The 22876-nt window shown below is 36.6% G+C and overlaps 1 protein-coding gene across 4 annotated transcripts in view; it reads right to left on the reverse strand.

The window, feature by feature from the left end:
- The window catches only part of LOC145670289 (xylosyl- and glucuronyltransferase LARGE1-like), a 290539-nt gene extending 271519 nt beyond the window's left edge, over nt 1-19020 (reverse strand). For 2 of the 4 annotated variants that reach the window (XM_081738744.1, XM_081738740.1), the window contains exon 1: nt 18861-19020. The gene's annotated coding sequence lies outside the window, so the exon portion shown is untranslated. Of the gene's footprint in view, nt 1-18757; nt 18778-18860 lie in introns of those variants that run through there. The other 2 variants (XM_081738742.1, XM_081738741.1) reach the window with 2 other exon arrangements.
- Nucleotides 19021-22876: the final 3856 nt, after the last annotated feature.

Consider the following 22876-nt stretch of genomic DNA (forward strand, 5'->3'; position numbering starts at 1 on the left):
GAGATTCTTGTGAAACAAACCTTGAGAATTTTGGATACAAAGCTCCCTATTACAGGCCGTCCTGTCTGTCTGTTTGTATGTGGCATCCGACGAGAACTTTGGGTTGCCATATTTTGAAATTAGAAAAGCGGGGGATTCTAAACTGTAAGTACTGATGTGAACTTGTGTATTACAAATACTGACGATCCTTCTGACAATTTTTTTTAGTGATTTCTTTGTTAAGTGACACTTCCAATGTACTTTTGTAACAAAACTAAAGTAAAGCAAATTTAGTTTTGCCTTTAATGTTTTATTACGTTCAACAAATGTGGTCTCGAATTGTAAAGTAAGTATTACAGTAAGATATCTCTAATAAGGATATCTTTAAGACAAGATTTTTTTTTTTTTTTTTTAAGCGATATATGGGAGATGTTGTTCATACGGTTTTCCCTCTAAGAAATACAAAATAATTTCTAAACTTTTATGGTAAGAAAGCTAAAACATATTTAGGAGTCTTGGTCCATCTCATAAAATTTCTAATCATTTTCAAAGATTGCTACTTGAAATCATACTAACATACGAAATTACCACAATTTCACAATATATGAAATACAGTATAAACATTTTAAAAGAAAGAATACTAATAATAAATCTGATCTAAACAAAATGCTAAGGATACCGTAGTTCAATTTGCAATCATTCCTGAATATATAAAGACTAGTTGAACATATAGATTACGTAACAGCATAGACTTGTTGAGTTGAACTGGACAGAATGTTATCAAAGAAATCCGCATCCATGAGATCATACATTACAATTCATGGGTTGAACCAAAATGTGTATGATTATGCCAAATGTTTTTACATTTTTCATTCCCTTTAACTTTTTTAAAAAAAATCTCGATTGCATAAAATCTTATCATAAAATTCTACGCATGATACGTCTTTCATATTGTACAAAACCAGTAGTAATAATTTGGCAGTTTCTACGTTCATCTTATTTCTGTCATCTGTCCATTCGCGATTGAGATTGACACAGAAATGTAGCGGTTTACGTTGAATATAACAACACTTTATCAACAAAGTCGTCTTAGATTTTTCTCCAATCCAAAAAAGCGGGTGGTTTTACGTGATTAAGAGATGATTAAGCGGGAGACGAATATAAGACCTGAAAATCTGGTGGTATCCGCTAAAATCAGGTAATATGGCAACCCTATGTCAGGAATCGCCTCCCAAACGTTGACGGTGTTGTTTTGAAACACTCTGTATAAAATAATGCACCACGTTATTCTGAATTGATGCAAAACTCTTACGTTTTTAAAACCTACATTATTCGTCCAGGAAGCAATCTGCCTTCACCAAACGACGCTTCTGGATCCGTTAGTGTGTGGATTCATCATAATGTATATACAACCCGACTGTATAGAACATATGCTGCACTGTATATTCACTGTCGAGGAAACAGATTTATATCCGTTTTTCATCTTCATTAAACTTAGTAATGATTTCGGTAGCCTTACCATACGCCCCCGGTAGCCTTACCATACGTCCTAGATTCAAGCCTGTGTCCGGAAAATTGTGAGATTAACTAATGCCCGAAATTTTAGGGAAAATGGAAGACTGGGAAATTTCGCTATGTTTGGTCAAGTGCTTGCCTTGCATTTCAGTCTTGTGCTGATATTTATGAAAAAAATTAAAATAGGATAAGGTGTTCTTCGCAAGAATACTTTACTCAGGAAAATAATTAAGACAATAATATAAAAATATATTTTAAGTATAGAAAATGAGCATAAGCATTTTTGGAACTAAAGATTAGACTTTTCTTAACTTCTCAATAAACACACCATTCTTAAAAATATCCAGAAATTATGATAATCCTGCCCCGGGGGATTTTGAATACACGGAGGGTAAAAGTAGCAAAAATACGGGTAAGTCACGGTGAACATGATCAGAGATATGTTTGTGGGGGAATATTCCTCCTGAACAACCACCTGAAATCACCGCTGATTTGACTAACATTTATTTTACTGAAGGTCTAAAGGGGGAGTTTGCGCCCAAAGCATCATCATATCTGATTGCGGCAATGTGTGAACTAGTGGCCATTAACAGAAAGCAAACACGACAGAAGATAACACATTTGGCTTTAAAATAAATAAAATTTTGCTACAACATTTTAGCAACACCGTACGCGATTAATATGGTTGAGGTGTTGGGCGTATACTATATCGTACGAAGAGCAAATTACCCTACTTTCGATAATACCCGAAACTTTGATAATACTCGAAATTTCGATAATACCCGAACTTTCGATAATACCCGAAACTTCGATAATACTCGAAATTTCGATAATACCCAAACTTTCGATAATACCCGAAACTTCGATAATACTCGAAATGTCGATAATACTCGAAATGTCGATAATACCCGAAACTTCGATAATACTCGAAATGTCGATAATACCCGAAACTTCGATAATACTCGAAATTTCGATAATACCCGAAACTTCGATAATTTCAAATACTCGAACGGTTTCGAGTAACCGATGACAACTTGACAAATTTTCACTCTCGAAGTTCGATAGGTCCTCAGCCTTATCGAACACCCCTACTCGAGGGCGCCCGCTGGGAGGCTCATATTCGATACTCATGTTTCCATCCTTACAGTGTTTCACCCACCTACTAACACTGCTGACACCCATGCACACATCTCCATAGGCACGCTACAGTCTGCGTGAATTTTAGAAGCAGATTGGTTCTTTTTAACAAGGAATTCAACCACAGCACGCTGTCGTAACGAAACATCGCTGTCCGCCATTTTGAAAATCCTGCCTGTGGTTACGTGCTAGCAACAAACAGCGCCAACGTCTGGAAAGAAAGGTACGTAGATTGAGATGATGTAATTGGTTTCACTCACACAAGTAAGATTAAAGTTGTGAAAACATGTTGCTCACGACTTTCAGTATGCCCCTCTTATATTACCGGCATCTTCATTGATGCAGCTTACGCAACATGTAAGAAAAGACACGGAAAATAGCAAACTCTTAAACGCTAACAGTTTCACACATTAGAAATATAAAAATTACTACAATATTAAAATTTTATAGTAGAAGTGAATGTGTGGGGTAATGGTTACAGTTTTTAATCCATTGTTCCGTGCTCGGGTCTTCAATAAAGCTAGATTTTTCTTTTCTTTTTTTCGCCAATGGAATAATCGTAAAAAGTAGTATTATGGTTTTAGATTATCTTGCTAAGATAATAAGATACGGAAACAAGTGTAATACAACCAAAATGAAAGTTGTTTTAGAATCTTCTTCAATTAGTGAAAATGGGCTTACAAATAGAACTACATATAATTGAGCGTGTTTCTTTCATCTGAGTCGGCATCACTGTCAGCCTGTGTTCACCCATCAGTCTGTCTTACAACCATTCTCCTAAAATTTATTCGATTTTAATAAAACTATTATATGCCTTCTTCCAATACTTCGAAACAAACCAAGCTTCACTTCATGTTGCACTCAAGCTTCACTCCATGTTGCAAGTTTTCACATATACATAAAACGATTTTGGAATTATAAATTACATAAATTCATTCGATTTCGATACATGAATAATATTAAATGATCAGGATATTAGTGCGGTTTTTCGCAGAAGGCGCTGCTGTTGTGTTTACGTCGGTTTCTAGGTAAGCGCGGTGGGACAACGGAGCGGAGAGCGTCACTCTGCAGTGTATCCAACGATTTCTAAACGTTGCAGTTTACAGTTATATGTAGCCTAATCTGTTTCGCTTAATAAAGAACACCATAAATTGTATAATTGTTATTGAATGCAGGAATGGTTATTCCTGAAGTAATGCAGATGTATTATGGATAATGGCATATGCATGGAAATTAACAATTTCAAAACAACACAGCACGCAAGTGAATTTCTACCATGTTTTAAGAAGATTGTATAAAAATTGATTACCCTTTATTTGATTTCATTATAAGACAGGAGAAACCTGTAAAACACAGGAATAACGATGCCAATGACTAAAAGACTAATGAAGGGTTGATAGCTTAGAGACTTGCGCAATGCCTTGTAAGTTAAATCAAGTTAAGGCTCGCGATGCTTGTTTTAAATGTATGTTTATCGGTTGACAAAAAAATTATTTTCTTGAGCTTTAGCCAAGGAAGAATTCCGATACTTTCCACTCGCGAACTGTGGAAGTCCTCTCCGTTGATCTATTGACTAGCACATATGCTTTTGTTGTACGTGGTTTTGGGTTGAAATCCCAGTAAGAGCTCAAAAATTAATTTTACAATCTTTCATTTTCATTAATCATCTGTCTCCTCTAGCATAAAGAGCATACTTATGGGACGTTAAACTAAAGAAATTCCATTTCATTTTTTCGATGAATGTGAAAAAGAGGGTGAAGAAGAAATTTTCCCTTCATTTTTAAGACTGGATAGCTTGCCTTTCGGGACTGATATGTAAAATCTGATTACAGTACATCTTTCTTTTAGATTATCGTAATCCAGCCTTTAGTAAATGTGGAATAAAAGTATTGATGATATAACAGCTTTCCGGGGTCTGTCTTCCGTTGTCCTGCCAATGAGCATTTTCCGGAGACCTGGACTTACCTGGATAAGACGTTGAAGGACATCTCCAAAAAGGGATTACAAAATCGATCCCAAATTGCCCGCCGGTCTCAATAACAAGATGAACATTAGGTACCGAGAGGTTCGGATGTCTCGTCTGGAAAACGTCACGGACGATCAGACGGTCACTCAGACCACAACGCACACAAACATTATTCATACATACAACGAAAACACACTGGATTAAACGACACTATGCTTATTTAATAAAATACTATTAAAAAAAATAACGGAGATAAACAACCACAACACTACATTATAGCCCTTTATCACTTATATAATATTAGTGAACCCACCCGAACAAAATAGTAAATACGCCACTGATTAGTTTGTATATATATATATATATATATATATATATATATATATATATATATATATATATATATATACCGGGTGCGCCATTTATAATGTCCCACCTTTATAACAGAGGAACCAAGAGAGAGAGAGAAGCGAAACTTTGCACAAAGCAACTACAGGAAAGGGGACATCTATCGATGTATTGGGTAACATCACCAGGTGAACAGTGTTGCCAACCCAATATAAAGTTATGATTTTTTAAATGGAATGACCTAAATTTAATTTCATAATTCGAATCAGCAATGAAAACAAAGACAAAAGAGATAACACTCGCATATCAGTGTTGCATACTTTTTGAGAAATATTGTAAAACATGTGTCAAATTTAAACGCCTTTAACACACATAAGGTATGAAGTAGTAACTATTTGTGCACATTAAATGAAATACTGGGAGGAACTCATTAAAATGACTTCAAGTTTAGAAGGATCAGTTAAACAGTGTTGCTACAACAGAAGAGAGAAAAGTTGAATTTGGAAATAGTGCAATAACTTGAAAAAGGTCCCTAGTACAGTATGGTTTAAAATTCATAGAGGAAATCAGTATGTCATAAGGAGCATTGTCACGTTTATTTGAGATCGTTAAGTCAAGTACTTACCGAGATATTCGGTACTCTGTAAAAGCTGAGAATTTTGTGCTGTACGAGATGGTAACGTTGTTTCAAAAATCCCTTTTTTTTCCCCTCAGGGTTGGAGAAATCGTGAAGAAATGATTAAAATGAAATAAAACATAATAATCAATGGACATACAATGAAATGAAACCCATTTGAGTTCTTGAACTGACTAATTAAACGTAATGTGGATATAAATTGTTTTTGAGTTAGTAATTTTCACGAATTCACATTTCAGGAAGATGTGAACTGATTATTTGCAAACACAATTTCTTTGGCTGTGTTGTAGCTGGTGGGTGTAGCCAAGTGGTGTAACCAAGATAACTACTCACTTTCTTCGTTTGCACGTCTAAGGGGATCATTCGGAAGCAATGTTCAAGAAATTGTACATACAAGAAATGCAAGAAGTCATTATAACTGCTTTGCCGATAATCACTAACAAAATGTTAAATATTGCTTTGCGTTGACGCAATCCATATCGGAAAAAAACGGCTTTTCTGAAAAAAAAACTCGGTTTTTTCTGCTTCGCTTTTTTGCTTCGGAAATTTTGGGCTTTTTCGAAAATTTTGCTTTAAACTGATAAAGCAGACTTTGTTTCGCTTCTCTACAACAAAAAACTCATTTAATTAGTGGTTGATGTAGATAATAATATGAAACTTCGAAAATAAACCATGAATTCCAAAAAGATTTTTTAAAATTCTTACATATTTACATTATGAATTCCAAAGGATTAACCAGTATATGTAATAATATTATAACCTCTTATATACAATAAGTACTTTAAAAAAAGACACAAATAACTAGCAAAATTGTATGTAGTATTTTTACTTCATAATATCACAAACCCTCTTTTTGAAGCAAAATAAAGAAAAATATGAGAGAAATCCGCACATCAAAAACTTCGTTTCGGGTGGTTCTGTGCATTCTTGAAATTTTTCAATTAAGTTTGTATGAATATTTCGAACAAATTTTTCACTGATTGATCACATACGTAATACTCTGTTACCACCTATCAGGTGCTTCGGATCTGCAAAATCGGTAAAGCTCCAAATTCTGTAATGCACTGACTGTTCCTTAAGCTTGTTCAGAATCGGGAAAGTATCGAATTTTCTGTTCATGGATCATATACGTAGGCCTAATAGACGGTTCATGTGAGCGTACGATTTCCTATTCTGTAGAATATATAACCACCATCACGGTTTATCCAGTCCACATTTCGTTACAAAACTTTTTTGTAAAAAAAAAAAAAAAAAAACTATGGAATACATTTAAAAAGAGTGGAAGAATCAATCACTGTTCCAATTCACAAGAAAGGCGACAACATTGATTGTAATAATTATCGAGGCATTTCTCTTCACATTCTATTAATAAGATTGACCCCATACGCAGATGAAATTATTGGAGATTATCAATGTGGATTTAGTCGAAATCGACCAGATATTTACCATTCGACAAATACTCGAAAAGAAATGAGAATATATTACCCAGTACATCAACTGTTTATTGATTTTAGAAAGGCTTACAACTCGGTTAGGAGGGAAACATTGTACAACATTTTTACAGAATTTGGAATACCGAAAAACTTAGATTTATTAAGTGTTTAAATGAATCCCAGAGTAAAGTCCGAGTAGAAAAATACGAGCTTCCACGTCGAGATTGGCCCGAAACAAGGATATGTGTTATTGCCGTTATTATTCAGTTTTGTTCCGGAGTACGCTATAAGAAAAATCAAAGATAGGAACCAGAGCCTAGAGTTGAACGGTATTCACCAGGTATTATGCCTGCACATAAATACTTAAACTCCTCTTAAATAAAAGTTAGGAGTTTTTAGAAAAAACAAACACTATTCAGAAAAAACCCTCCCAAACATTTTTCTAAATCCCATATTGATTATTTCTATCAAATGATATTCAAGGTTGTGTCCGGAAGATTGTTGTTAAATCATAGCACAGCTACAGTATAACGGAAATGTAGAAGTACGCTCTGACAAATATATTGAAAAACGAACGCTCTGATGGATATATTGAAAAACATAAGCTTAAGTATGTGCTAGAAGCTAGAGTACCATACTAAGCTCTAAGAAGTGAAACATGGATGACTAAAAAGAAATGATCTAGAGAAGAAAAAAATGTTGATAATTCAGAAGTTAAAATAAAGTTAAATAGCTTCTAAAATTGCCCTCAAATACTACGTACTTTATGTCTGCTTTAATTCATAAACCATGTGCTCCATCCATCATGATGGTGAATTCCAGAGCGAAATATGGCATTTAGATCATGCAATCTTATTTAACTTTAGAGTATACTATAAGAAAGCTATTTAAACAGAAAAATCATGAAAATGAAAAAAGCCAAAATTTCCAAAATTCTCGTTTTTTTTTTTTTTTTTTTCAAAAAAAGCCGTCTTTTTTGCATCTCTACCATCAGGTCACGAAACAAATTTCTTTGTGTGGTATACTTTGTACAGACGAACTCTCACTAGGAACTTAACATTTTAAAGTCATTGGCCCTAACTGAGTGTTTTTTTAAATTTATTATTATTTTGCTAACATTATAAATCTCTGGAAAGTGAAGCTGTATGAGTTGTAGCCTATATGCACCAATGAAATAGGCATTTTTCTGGAAATACATAATTACATGTAACATAAAATCCGTGTATTTTTTAAATTTCTACTTTGCCGCCAACTTTTCAAACTGCACGTTATCTTCCTTAATTGTCAGCTCATTTATTGAATGTGTCGTTACAAATAATCGAATAAGTTTGAAACGCGCTGCTGCCTTTCATGTGAAGCTCGACATAATGTTTTAAGCACATTTTTAGGAATATTTCTCGTGCAGCTTTACTTTTACCGCACCACTCAAAATAATTCTTCAAAAATTACAAGTCTTTCACAAATTCCTTATTGTTTACTAAATGATTTGCGCTGGTCGTCATGGAAACCTGTCACATAGGATAGTTAAATTTCAAGGGGACCACCATAATCAATTGTTGAAAAATCAAATTCTAGGATTTGCGTGTAAATACGGCGTCCGGTTGTATTTATAAAAACTGCAACGCAAAAAAACAAGAAACAATCTGTGCTAGTAGGCCACTAAAAAGCACGAATGCTATCTAACCGAGTCACAACAGGACGAAGCTGAAGGGCGCGAGCTCTAGAGAGGGGATGCGTCCGAAGGGAGCAAGTGCGTCAGCGAAGGTTGGTATATGCAAAAATGAGGATAGTAAAACGAGTGGATTTTGGCAATGATATGAGTTTTAATCTTCATCTTCAGGGAGGAACCTAATCATTCATAATTGTCCACAAATACAAACAAAATTAATTATGAATGATTTGATTCCTCCCTGAAGGTTTAGTAACAGCACACTATGAGTTTATTGGTTGATGCCACATGCCAATTCGAGTGACGCAGAGTACAGTGTAAAAGCCTTACGAGTACTTTACTACGGATAAAATAAGTGAGTGCATATAAATGATGGTTGTATTAGAAACTATTTTCCATCGGTGCTGTACTTGTACACAGTGTACAGAAGTTGTATTTTATGTTTACAAGTGGAACGCTACAAGTATGAAACCGTGACAAGTATTATTGAAACTCATATCATTACAAACCGTGACAAATATAGAAGATAATGTACAGTTTGACAAGTTGGCGGCAAAGCAGAAATTTAAAAAACACGAATTTTATGGTACATATAATTAGGTATTTCCAGAAAAAATGCCTATTTCATTGGTGAATATAGGCTACAACTCATACAGCTAACCTTTGTAGAGATTTATAATATGGTAGCAAAATAATAATAAACAAAAAATACTCAGTTAGGGCCAATGATTTTAAAAATTTAAGTTCCTAAATGAGAGTTCATCTGTACAAATAATACCACACAAAGAAATTTGTTTCGTGACCCGATGGGTAATGCCAGAGACTTGGGGAACTATTCCGATATGGATTGCGTCAACGCAAAGTAATATTTAACATTTTGTTTGTGATCATCGGCATAGCAGTTATAATGACTTCTTGCATTTCTTATATGTACAATTTCTTAAACATTGCTTCCGAATGATCCCCTTAGACGTGCAAACGAAGAAAGTGAGTAATTATCATGGTTACACCGCTTGGCTACACCCACCAGCTACAAAACAGCCAAAGAAATTGTGCTTGCAAATCATCCTTTGTATTGCTTCAATTGGAACAACCTGTTACTTATTTCATTCATTCGTGTTTAAAAAAGAAATAGTTACAAGTCGGTAATATTCACAGATAATATTGAATTGTTTCGATGTTACTCCCCTAAAGTTGCACGAGAATAAGTATATTCACCGCACGAAATAGCTATTAGGTAACTCTCGTAAACGTATTTCTACCATCTTGTTGAAATGGAATTCGTATTACTAACTCAAGAACAATTTATATCCACATTAAGCTTAATTAGTCCCTTCAAGAACTCAAATGGGTTTCATTTCATTGTATGTCCATTGATTATTATGTTTTATTTCATTTTAATCATTTCTTCACGATTTCTCCAACCCTGAGGGAAAAAAAGGGATTTTTGAAACAACGTTACCATCTCGTACAGCACAAAATTCTCAGCTTTTGCAGAGTATCGAATATCTCGGTAAGTACTTGACTTAACGATCTCAAATAAACGTGACAATGCTCCTTATGACATACTGATTTCCTCTATGAATTTTAAACCATACTGTACTAGAGATCTTTTTCAAGTTATTGCACTATTTCCAAATTCAACTTTTCTCTCTTCTGTTGTAGCAACACTGTTTAATGATCCTTCTAAACTTGAAGTCATTTTAATGAGTTCCTCCCAGTATTTCATTTAATGTGCACAAATAGTTACTACTTCATACCTTATGTGTGTTAAAGGCGTTTAAATTTGACACATGTTTCACAATATTTCTCAAAAAGTATGCAACACTGATATGCGAGTGTTATCTCTTTTGTCTTTGTTTTCATTGCTGATTCGAATTATGAAATTAAATTTAGGTCATTCCATTTAAAAAATCATAACTTTATATTGGGTTGGCAACACTGTTCACCTGGTGATGTTACCCAATACATCGATAGATGTCCCCTTTCCTGTAGTTGCTTTGTGCAAAGTTTCGCTTCTCTCTCTCTCTTGGTTCCTCTGTTATAAAGGTGGAACATTATAAATGGTGCACCCGACACAAACTAATCAGTGGCGTATTTACTATTTTGTTCGGGTGGCTTTGCTACCTTTATTCCTGGAAATGTGAAAATTCTATAGGAAATTTGATTTACTTTAAAATTGTAAATAATAATTCGGGGGGCTTAAGCCCGTAAGCCCCCTTAAATACACACTGAGAGTAATCATAACAATATACGGTAATAGAAAAATAAGTATCTTATAGTGGTTTATTCTAGACATGTTTCTTTTATTCTTTTTGGCACATTCTAATTTTGTAGTTCTTGCATAGTATCCTCTACCGCTTGTTAATGAGCTACATATCTTTCCCTCGGAGCAAAAGATGTTTTTGAGAAAATCTTAAGAGAATTCATATCTTAAAACATCCGCCACCTTTCGACAAGCCGTCAGGTGCCAATAGTTGACAATTAAGATGGTTAGCTTTCACATTGAATTGCAAAAGCTCCCCACTGATGAAAGAAGCCGCCACAGCTAAAGGTTTTACCAAAAGAGACAGGGTAAACAAATGCGTACAGTCATTTCCTGGATTCCTGTACGTGATTTTTCTTCTTCACATCTTCCTTCACCACCCCTTTATAAGGGTAGCGTTCTTGCCATTGACTTCCAAGAAAAAATCGTGGGAATCCATGCTTCTTTGTCCTCAGACATGAATACAGAACATCTGCCTCGGGAATACGAAAGAGTTAAGAAAAATAACAAAACGGTATTTTGTGTGGCTAAGATACGAAGGTAAATTTATCATTATCGTCATAGGGTAAACATTGCTTCAATGCGGCCAACTTCCAAGATAGAAAGGTGGCCAACTTACAGAGTAATAAGCAACCTATGTCTTATGGGAAAATGCAGGTTCAAGACGAACCAGGCCAAGATAAGCAGGTAGCCAACTTAACAGGTTTTACTGTATTTCGAGTTGTGCGCTAAAAGTAAACCTGAACGACAATTACAACTGAAATAGGGAAATAAAACTAGGGTGTAGTTTTACTATACGGATCCATAGATTTATAAAATTTACGGAAGAAATATCTAATAGTATCATTATAGAGTACTGCATAACTAATGGAAATATAAAATTTAAAGTTGAACCTGAAATGCATGTAATTTTCCATAAGCTAATTACAAATGAAAACTGTATGCTAGTGTGCTTCCAGAAATTTGCTGCAAGAGTTCGTTCCAAGAAGCTGGCGATAATGGCAATATCATAGCAGGTAACCTAAGCTTTCAAACAACTTCGCTTGTTCAACTGAATGACAGGACAGTACTCTTGTACTGCGGTTGTAAAACGCACGTGTTTTGTATTGACCGTCGAAGTTAGGAATGGCTCCGGTTGCCTCAACTTTATCCGCGAAATTGCGGTCTGGGTAACTAACGATGATGCGTTTACTACGGACGGTAAAGTGGTGTTGTGCCAAGTGTAAATGGATGTTTAATGAAATCTGTCAGAACACCATGTATGAAGTGCACTCGATGCAAGAAATAAAAATTTGCGAACTGCGGAAAAACAAGTACTCTTGACACAAATGCAAAATACTTCAGTGAGTGAGTTTTTCAAAGACTTGTGCCAAGCAATGATAGCAGCAAACATTCCTTGGAACAAAGTTGAAGTGCCAAAATACCGTGCTTTTCTGGAGAAGTACTGCGGGCGTCGAATTCCTGACGAATCCACTCTTCGAAAGTGTTATCTCGAAGTTTGTATAGGGAAGCTATAAATACCATTAGGGCAGAAATAGATAGTTCATATATTTGGATTTCTGTGGACGAAACAACAGACGTTTTGGGACGTTATGTAGCAAATTTAGTGATTGGAAAGCTAAGTGAAGATGCTCCATCTAAATCCTATCTTAGTGCGAGTAAATTGCTGGAACGAACGAATCATTCCACGATTGCTCGCTTTGTAAACGATGGTCTTGAAGTGTTGTGGCCGGGAGGAGTTCAGGAAGAAAAAGTCCTTGATCTCTATACATACAGTGCAGCGTACGTGTTAAAAGCGGCTAGAGCACTTACAGTTTTTTACCCTTACTTAATTCATTTCACCTGTATGGCCCATGCTCTTCAGCGTGTTGCTGAAGAGGTAAGAGACAACTTTTGCGAAGTAATCTAGTTTCTTCCACGAAAAAAATGTTTGTTAAGGCGCCACAATGTGTTCAAGTTTACAGATATCAACTGCCAGACGTGCCACTTCCTCCGGAGCCTGTGCTAACGAGATGGGGCACTTGGATACAGGCAGTACATTTCTACAATGAACAATTTCAAAAAATTAAGCCTATTGTTCATTCATTTCCATCGGAATCTGCTGTGTCAGTTGGCATTGCTCAGAAACTGTTTAATGACTCAAAAGTAGCGTGTGATATCGCATATATAGACAGCAATTTTGGTTGGCTACCTACAAGCATTAAAATGTTAGAGACTGCTGCAAGGTGTGTGTGGAGATATAGAAGAAAAAGTTCGAAAGAAACTAAATGCAATGCTGGAAAGAAACCCGGGTTACGACAGCCTATTGGCAGTGTGTGAGATTCTCAATGGTGAAACAAGAACACCCCTGAAGATATTTCCCCCAACTACAACCCCCTGTTGAAATACGCTCCTGTTACCTCATGTGATGTGGAGGGATCATTCTCTGCATACAAGAATAATTTTATCCGATCGCCGACAAAATTTTACTTTTGATCATTTGGAAATGTACCTTGTACCTCATTGTGCAACAATACACAGCAGGCACATCTTTTGTAAGTACTTTATTTCAAATTAAAAATGTTCATTAGTGGAAATATTCTTCAATCTTAGTTCAGCTGGTATTGTTTAAAAGATATAAGACTGCTTTTACCTGCATAAAATAAATATATATAAAACAATACATTTCGTCTTAAGTCGCTTTTAGAATTTAAATTTATATATTACGTATAATTCATTTCAAGATTCGGCCGTGGTGACGGATGCGCATTTAGTGTAAAAGGTTCTCGATTTGAAACGGGCCCACAGTACACTACATGAGATTTCCGACGTACAAATGCCGTACGCATTGCTTTTCTCGGGGCTTTCTGTTTCTCTCTAGCAGATTTATATCTTTCTTCATTCGCGTCTGATTTTTATTGTCCTGCAATCACGTAGGGCTGTTTCAATTACGTATGGCTGTTTCAAGTGTTCAAGCAATTCACTTCATTGGGGGACTTGCATTAAGCAGGATAAAGTGTAGTAGATTTTACTCTTTGTTTTCATAATTCGTTTAAAAATTGCATACTCATATACACGTGTTAATATTACGTTTTCATAAATATGTAACTTATGTAATATTACATATTTCTTACATTTTCAGCTATTTTTCTTACATATTTAGGGGGTTGATATTACATAAAAATCCGAACTCTACTCATGAATAATGAACTATAATTACTGATTCCACACACGAAAAATTATGATACAAAAACACTTTCCTAATAAACAAGCTCACGTCTTCTCTAACTCAATTAAACCACACACTGCTGCAAAGCGAGAGAAATTAATATTCGAATTTAATACAAACTTATTTAAAAACACAAGTGCAAATTCTTCAAATTCATTAACGATTTTTCAACCGCATTCGCTATTAGCCATGAAACGAAAATTGAAACACGCACTTTAACACACACAGCTGACACCTAGTGGAAAAAACATGAACAACCACCAATATATCTTTAAGCCGCATAAACAGCTCCAACCAGTGGCTGAGGCACAAAGAGTTCCTGGAAGTGACTGAACCTATAACAACCGATTAAAGTCACTGTCAGAGTCAAAGTAAAGACTTACCAGCAGAAATGTACAGAAAAAATTGTGCAAGTCTGTAGTTTTACCATTTTATGTCGAGAACAGAACCCAAACCAACGGAAAGGTTCTAGAACACAGGTCCCCCCATATAGATTAATAGCTAAGTTGGCTCTTTTCTGTACCAGAGTAAAAATATTTAATTCATATAGTATTGCGGAGCGAGCGTCAGCGAGTGAAGGCGGGTTAGTTCTCCGCAGGGCACGTTATTTTCTGTCTTTATTATAGCTAAGTGGGAAGGGGGACCCGTGTTCTAGAACCTTGCCCCAACGAACCCCTGCGGGGCTTCTAACCCGTTCCTACTACTACTAATACATCCACTCCTACTACCCGTTCTCACTTCTACTCATACTACTACTACTCTTACGCCTACCCATACTACTCGTACTTCTCCTCTTACTACACCTACTACCCGTTACTTCTACTACTCCTACTAGCCGTTCCAACCCCTATCACTCGTACTCCCGCTACTAATCCTACTCCTCGTACTTCTACTCTTACTACCCGTTCCTCCTCCTCCTACTATTACTATTCCTACTCCAACTACTACTTAGTCCTACTACCCGTTCCTACTTCTCCTTCTACTACTACTACTACTACTAATAGTACTACTTATACTAGGGATCCGTATAGTAAAAGTGCACGTTCGGTATGGCATTAGTGCTTTTGTGGCCACCTAGCACAAGTTGGTTGGTGTTTTGCAGAAGACCTGTTAAAGAGAACCTGCTCCGGAGAATGCAAGACCATATCTCGAAAATTATTGCTGAAGGCACAGGAGGTGAAACCAAAGAGAAAGAAGTATGGGTAAGTCTTTACTTTGACTCCAACTGTGACTTTAATCGGTTCTTATAGGTTCAGTTACTTCCTGGAACTGTTTGTGCGTGAGTCACTTGGGCTTGTGTATAGCCCGCTCCCCCCAGTTCTTTGTCACTGGAACTGGAAGAGTCACTACTACTACTTATATCGAGAACAAAACCCAACTAACCCCTGCGGGGCTTCTAACCCGTTCCTACTACTACTACTACTATTGCTAAGAACTACTACTACTACTACTGTTGCTACTACTACTACTACTGCTACTACTACTACCGCTACTACTAGTTATACTAAAACTTCCTTACCACAACATTTACATCTTAAATGTTTATAACATGCGATTCCGATTCATTATGAATCGTTAGAATCACTATGATTGGTTAAAAATCACTGGGGGGAGCGGGCTACACTCAATCCGTCACTTGTTAGAACTGTTCATTGCCTTTGGTGTGACGTCTTAGTTCATATTTTTCCCACTAGGTGTCTGTGTAGTCATATGGTAGTTGGTTAGTAGTCACATGTTCTGTGTGCATGTATGTGTGCTGCTGTTTGTGGCATTCGAGAAGCGCGTAATTGAATTGGTTGAATTGAGTTAGAGAAAACCTATCATAGTTGTGGTCTAAACTGAAGATATTTTCGACGTATTCTAAAAGTGGACGTTTATTGGTTTCTTGTTTGTAATAATAGCAAGTGTGCTCGGTTTAATAAAACGACGTGTGTGCGGAAAGGAACATTTTTCAGTAATGTTGAGTATTGTGCATGTGTTCTTGGTATCTTATTTTTTCGTGTGTGGAATCAGCAGTTATGAGTTCATTATTCATGAGATTTCTCCTATGGCGAAATGGTGAGTGTTTTCTTTCACTGTTAATTCATATTATTTTTATTCTGTATTTGTTTTGCATTTGAGTATTAGGCAAAGTATTTGGTTTGCTGCTGCTTGTCCTATTGTCTTGTTGAGATGTAATTTTTTTTTCTTTGTCATGCACTGATTTATGATTAGAGACGAGTGTTTCTTTTTTTTTTTAATTTTTCCCTTCTTATCTTAGCTTTATAGTAGTGGTGTGATTATTTATTATTATTTTGGGAGCTGGGGGTTGGGGGGCGGTAGCCTCCCATTTAGATCTCAAAATTCATAGTCACCGCTTCACCTGAATTGATGTTTAGTAACATTGTGGCCCTTGTACTTATAGTATAATTCTTAACTTCGTATAGTAACATTGTGGCCCTTGTACTTATAGTATAATTCTTAACATCGTATAGTAACATTGTGGCCCTTGTACTTATAGTATAATTCTTAACATCGTACATTACTTTCACTGTGTTAGTAATTGTAATCGATTCATGTGATCCGGTTCCGGGAGCAGTTTAGGAATGATTCCTAAACTGCTCCGGGAACCGGATCACATGAATCGGTTGAAGTCTGTGAGTGTGTAGCCCCCCTCACTCCCATTCCATTTTAAAATTTCCCAGTTACTGTTGGCTGAATTGGAATGAGGCTTCATGTACTGTTCGTCGACGCAAACTGTGTTTTGGTTTTATCTTTGTAAAAGTTGGCAACCCTGTGAGTGATGACTCGTGCTTCCTGTCCACCGAACAAAGGAGGTGCAAAGTGGTTATGACAATCTAAAAAATAGTCCCTTGAATTCAAATGCCATCGTAAAATACTTTTACTGTTTTTAACACTTTAATTATTTTGTTTTAATGGTGAACTTATTTAACGCCCTTTGATATTTGTATTTTTGATGAAGGATATTTATTATGAATATTTATAAAATCTTTTCTGGCATGCTCAGCGTAAACATACTGACGCTGAAGCAAAAAAGCCGCGAGAGGTACTCTAAGTGGTTATGGTGGTTCAATGGTTTTACTACAGTGACGCCCGAGAAGAATATCAAAGTTTTTCCTCGTAATCCTTCAAGATTTAATAAGTTTGACTATGAAAAGAATAAGCTAAATCTGCGCAGGTATATAAGAATAAAATTAGTACAAAATCTATGTTCGTATACCAGGACAACGTTTAATATGTGAAATCATGTAAGCAACGAGGCATGGTAAAGGAACCTACACAAGTAAAAGGGTGAATTCCACTTGGAATTGAAAGGTAATAACTTCCACGGAAGCTAAATAATGACTGGCCAACGAGCAATAAGAAGCATGGAGAAATCTTCTTCGTAAGAATGACTACATGATCCCCCCCCCCAAAATCCATCAATTTATAGTGTGGTTAAGTGTGATACCGAAATGGCGTGTGTTTAACACTAGTGCATTGCGTAATATAAAATTTAGCCGGCATTCGTAGTGCGTCATTTTCCTTATAGAAAGGAAGAATAAAATTAAAAATATATAATAATTTCTTCGCATAAATTACACATTTATAAAGTTTTGGGCTCATGGTATTTTGGTACATGTTAAGTAAAAATCACTGACAAAATGTTGTAATGTCATTAACGTAAGTACTATACATAACCTGGGTTAACTGAATAAAATTTACATACAATTAATTTCTTTATGTACAATTACCTTTACAGCATTTCTGCACAATCACTACCCAAAAATGGTGGATGTTTTCGTCTAGTAACTTGTACTCATTCCGCTATCGCCAGCAGGCGCGGCAAGGACGGTGGGCGCTCGTAGTTGCAACCTCCATGAAACAGTATTTTGGTTCGAGATCCAACTTGGGAGGTTTGCGCACTCTCTATTGTAGTATTATCATTTTTGTTGCGAATGCCTTTTTCATGCCAATGGCTAAAATCCACCACAGGTAAGCTGTATTGAACAGGAGTTGTTTCCAGCAAGGTTATAGGATTTGGTTATCCCGAATGGAATCAGGTAAGCATCAGATTCTTCCAGTCACAAAAATGGTTAGCTCGAACAAGAATTAGACCCTGCAGGCCATAAGAACGGCTGCCCCGAACTGGAACCGAACCCAACACGATCCAATCGTGTTACAAAAATGGCTTATCCCGAACAGGGACCAACGAGAATCGAACCCAGCATGTTACAAGTCACAGTTGGAGTCAAAGTAAAAATTTGCCGAAGTATGTTTATTACGAATTTCTGTGTGGATCCGTATAGTATCACTGCAGAGAAGCTAGTTGTGATGAAGGCATACTACCGGTAGCTAATTAGCAAAATAACGTTTACAACAGATTCATGTTCCTCTGATCGCAGGGGCCATCAGCGGAACCTTAGCTCAGTTATATACTTGATATTTATTATTTATTAAAATCAAAAGATCAAATACAGACAAACGTTAAGACTTGACCCCAATTCAAGATGCAGCTCCTGACCTACACAGACTATTAACTATTATGATCAATTTTCCTTCTCTGGTTTACTAAGGGCGCTAAAATTTACTTCAAATATTCATACTATTATATCATACCATACTTGAGCACATAGTTCTTTTTAACTTAAGGCTTTCAGAAACAACTCCCTATCATTAACATGGAACACGAATCCAAGTTTTGATTAAGTAAGTAACATACCTTTCCATTTTTAAATGTTTACTTTGACGCAACAACATTCGTTGAAATTTATTTGGTAACTATCATCTTCTTCTTCTACTTGTTTTGTCTCTCTCTGCTTCTTCTTCTCTTCTCTGGTTGCACCTTGCTTTAGCGAAGAACGCTCTCCCGGCAATTATAGATGGTATGATGAAAAGAAAAAGATGAGGAATTGAGATGAATCTTTAGAGATGCTTATAAGATGCTAAATAACGTAGTTCTTTGTAAATAAAGATAATAGGCAGTAAGAACAGGTGGGGATAAGGTGAAAATGAACGAATCTACATTGAAAGGGCCAGAACCAGTGTGCGAATTAGATAATCTATATTGGGGGTGGATAAAATTAGGCCAAAGGACATAGTCTGAAGGTTCAAATTTCGAAATGAGACAATAAATTCCTTACCCCCCATATGTGTGATATATATATGTGTGTGTGTGTGTGTGTGACATCTGTAATAAATAAGAGATTTATTAATTTAATATATCTACCGACAATAACTATGCACATATATATTGTCTGACATACACACACCCCACTAAACCTTTCTGAACGTGTTTTAATGTTGTACTCACTCTTGTCCCCGTAGCTCTCTAAGGTTTATTTATTTAATAATTTGGCTCGAGCGATAGCCATGATCACAAGCATATGTTAATTTTTCCACTCATATTGAAAGCTTCCACTTTGTATTAATACATACAGGTTGCGAAAAGAAACCTACTTCAGTCTTGTGAAAACCACTAAAATTATCAGTTAAACCGGACATTTTTTTTAAAAAAGAAAATCTAGATATTAGCCTATCAAATAAGAAATGAATTGTTGCTGGTCCCGATTTCTCACATCAAGGTCAAATCGAAGGCCAAATATCTAAAATCGGGTTAAATTCCAAAGTTGGGCGTCCGTTTCCAGCGAAAGTTTTAAAATTTACAGGAAATATAGGGATAATTTGATCGTTTGTGTGCTTGATAATATATGAGTCTCGAAAAATCTATTTATTTGTTATATATAAGCGGTTATAAACATGGGACTATACGGCGAACGGAGGGAACTACTTGGCGTAAGGTAACAGAGCAGTTGCATTGTGGGAAAGAAACGAGCATTTATTTTATCAACATGGCGAATGTACAAGGGCAATGAACTAGCAGTTTTAACACTTGTGAAGCAATACGTCGATAACGAGCAACATCTTTTAAAAGTTTGTGAAGAGCATGGATTAATGAACCTAATAACAAATTGCAGAAAGTGTGGAAAGGAGATAACAGCGAAAAAACTTGACGAAAGCGGACGCCCAACTTCGGAATAAATGCCCTAAAATCTCTCAATTCAAATTTCGAGCTTGTGCTTCTACTTCCCGCTAAAGCTGTGCTCATCACGACTTTTTTCCTCCAAATATCGATTCCGTGATGGGCACGGAAAGTCAACACTTAAAAATTACTTTACTGTTAGGTTGAAGATGAGTTGATTCAATATGGGCTACGTTATTCAAATAAAGTAAAACATTACACTGAAGTTTTTCAGACAACATTAATTGCGTGGACAGCAAACTGTACAACGAAAAGATAGAAAAATGAAGGGTTAACTTAAAAAAAAAAAAAAACCGCTCCAGTTGAAATGCTTATACAGACACGGAGAACCAGTCGTATTAACAAATGCTGAAACAAATCTTGAATTATTCGCTTATTCACCTAAAAATCACCTTCATTAACATGCCTGCTCACTAGGAGCGCATCCCCCAGCGTGTACGTTAACATATACTTACGAGAGAATACCTATATTTCAGATTTTGAGTATAGTTTCAAAAGTTCATTTCCGTAAACTGTAAAAGCAGTGATTACTATGCTAATTATCACAAATTAAATGCAACTTTTGAGTTGCTTACACACAACCTACTAGGGAATGAAGACCATGTGCTAACAAAGAATACACTGGAAAATGAAATAACATGTTATAACAAAAATTAAAATAAGATGATAATCGATACAAATATAGAGGATGAATATGACATATCCGAACTACAAGTATGGTAGAAGAAGCTATTTGTTTACTTCTTCTTGGCCAACCGCTAAGAACATTTATAAATCTATATGTAGCTTTGTTATACGCAATTAGTACATTCAAATTCACAAACGATGACGAACTGAAGGGTACGAAGGTACAGTTGCAAGTAACGTTGAAAATAGTGGGTAATTAGGTGGTAAGTAGAAATGACCAAAACTGAACAGTTTACATCAATCATTTCGAAATACAGCTAGAAGATTAAATTTACAAGAAATAACAAAAATCAGTGAAATTTGGAGTTATACTAAGCATAGTTTGAGGGGGAAAGCGAGCATCCCCGGTGGGGATACTTCGGCTGACTTCTTTGGGGGGAACAAAATGTGATTGAGGGGGAAAATCCCCCTCAACCCCCCGGTAATTCGCACCCTGGCCAGAACCGTGAAATTTATGAAGAATAGAGAGAAATGGCGTGCGACATTGTTGATAGAGAGGGCAAGAAAGAATGAGATGATCGATGGAGTCTGTATCGAGACCAAAGTTACAAAGTGGATTAGTACGTTTTCTGAGAAGATATAAGCGTTGGGGAGTATTCAGAATGTGAAGTCTGTTACGGAGCAGAAAATGGAGGTAGGAGGGAGAGAAAGATTGTTGAATGAACCAAGATGGAGAGCGGAGAGAGCAAGGATGGTATCAGTACCAACGTGCCTTTGTACAGGACGCATTATAAGCAGTCCAGCGTTGATAATGAAGGGTAATAAGTCGTGGAAAAAGGTCAATAGGCGAGACTGAAAGGTCTATGGGAGTGCCGTGCAGGGCTCCGAAACGGGCTGCGGCATCGGCAAGAGAATTCCCGAGGATGTTTACATGACCTTTGGACCAAATTAAGCAAGAGTATAGTTGAGGGAAGTCCGACGGTATTAAATTAAACGGATTTCATAAAGAATCAAGGAGGATTTTGAAGTCCAGGGGGAAGATTGTGAAGATTGGAGGAGAGATTTAGAATCAGTGGCGATACAGATCGATGTATACTGATGCTGAAGAGAATGAAGAAGAGTCGCAAACAAGGCATAAGCTTCAGTGAGAGAGGTAGAGACATAATGGGGCATTTGAAAGCTGGAACATTGTTGAAGAGAGGAATCGTAGAAGGCTGATCCCAAATGCACGCCCTGGCCAGAACCATCGCAGTACAAATGAACAGTGTCCTGAGGGAGAGGAGAAATGGATGCGGAAAAGCAATGTTGGTACGATGCGGGAGTTGAGTTGAGTTGATTTTGAGTTTAACGTCCCGTTCAGCAGCGAGGCTACATGAGACGTGGACCTACTGATTAACGTGGAATCCGAACCACATGAGCTCCCGCCGGGAATCGAACCCGGGCCTCCCACGCCACGATGCGGGAGAGAAAATGTGGGTGGAAGGATATTGGGGGAAAATGATAGAAAAAGATTGGGAAAAAACTGGATAGTCATGCAAGTAGCAAGGGAGAGTATTCGTGCGCTGGATGCGTAATAGATGTGGTGCAAGATCTAGGTAACTGGAGTATATGAAAGGGCGAGATGCGGGATATGGAGAACGTTTGCGGCCTGTATGAAGGTGTCGAAGCAGAGTGAGTTTAGGGAGGAGAGAGGATCGTGTAAATTGGAAACGTTGAGGACAGAATTTGTCTGAGAGGTGTTTCAAGTGAATTGCTAAAGGTGGAACTCGGGTCTCAGAATAAAGCGCAGTGGCAGCAGTGGTGGAAGGGAGGCTAAGAGTACGGCAGAGAGTAGTATATTGAAGAGATTGGAATTTTTGAAAGACTCTAGAAGGAGATGGAGACAGAAAAAACCACCATACGTTAAAATAGGTAAGTAAACTTGTTTATATAACAGGAGGAGAACACGAAAATCTGTAGACCAAGTAGAAGTGGAAATAGAACGAATTAAACGTAAGAAGGATGACGTTTTTTGATGTAGAAGATGATAATGGGTGGTACAACGTAAAGAAGAGTCTTGGGTCGTGTCC

Source organism: Thermobia domestica, chromosome 14 (assembly GCF_964235325.1).
Source record: "Thermobia domestica chromosome 14, izTheDome1.hap1.1, whole genome shotgun sequence".
Lineage (NCBI taxonomy): Eukaryota > Metazoa > Arthropoda > Insecta > Zygentoma > Lepismatidae > Thermobia > Thermobia domestica.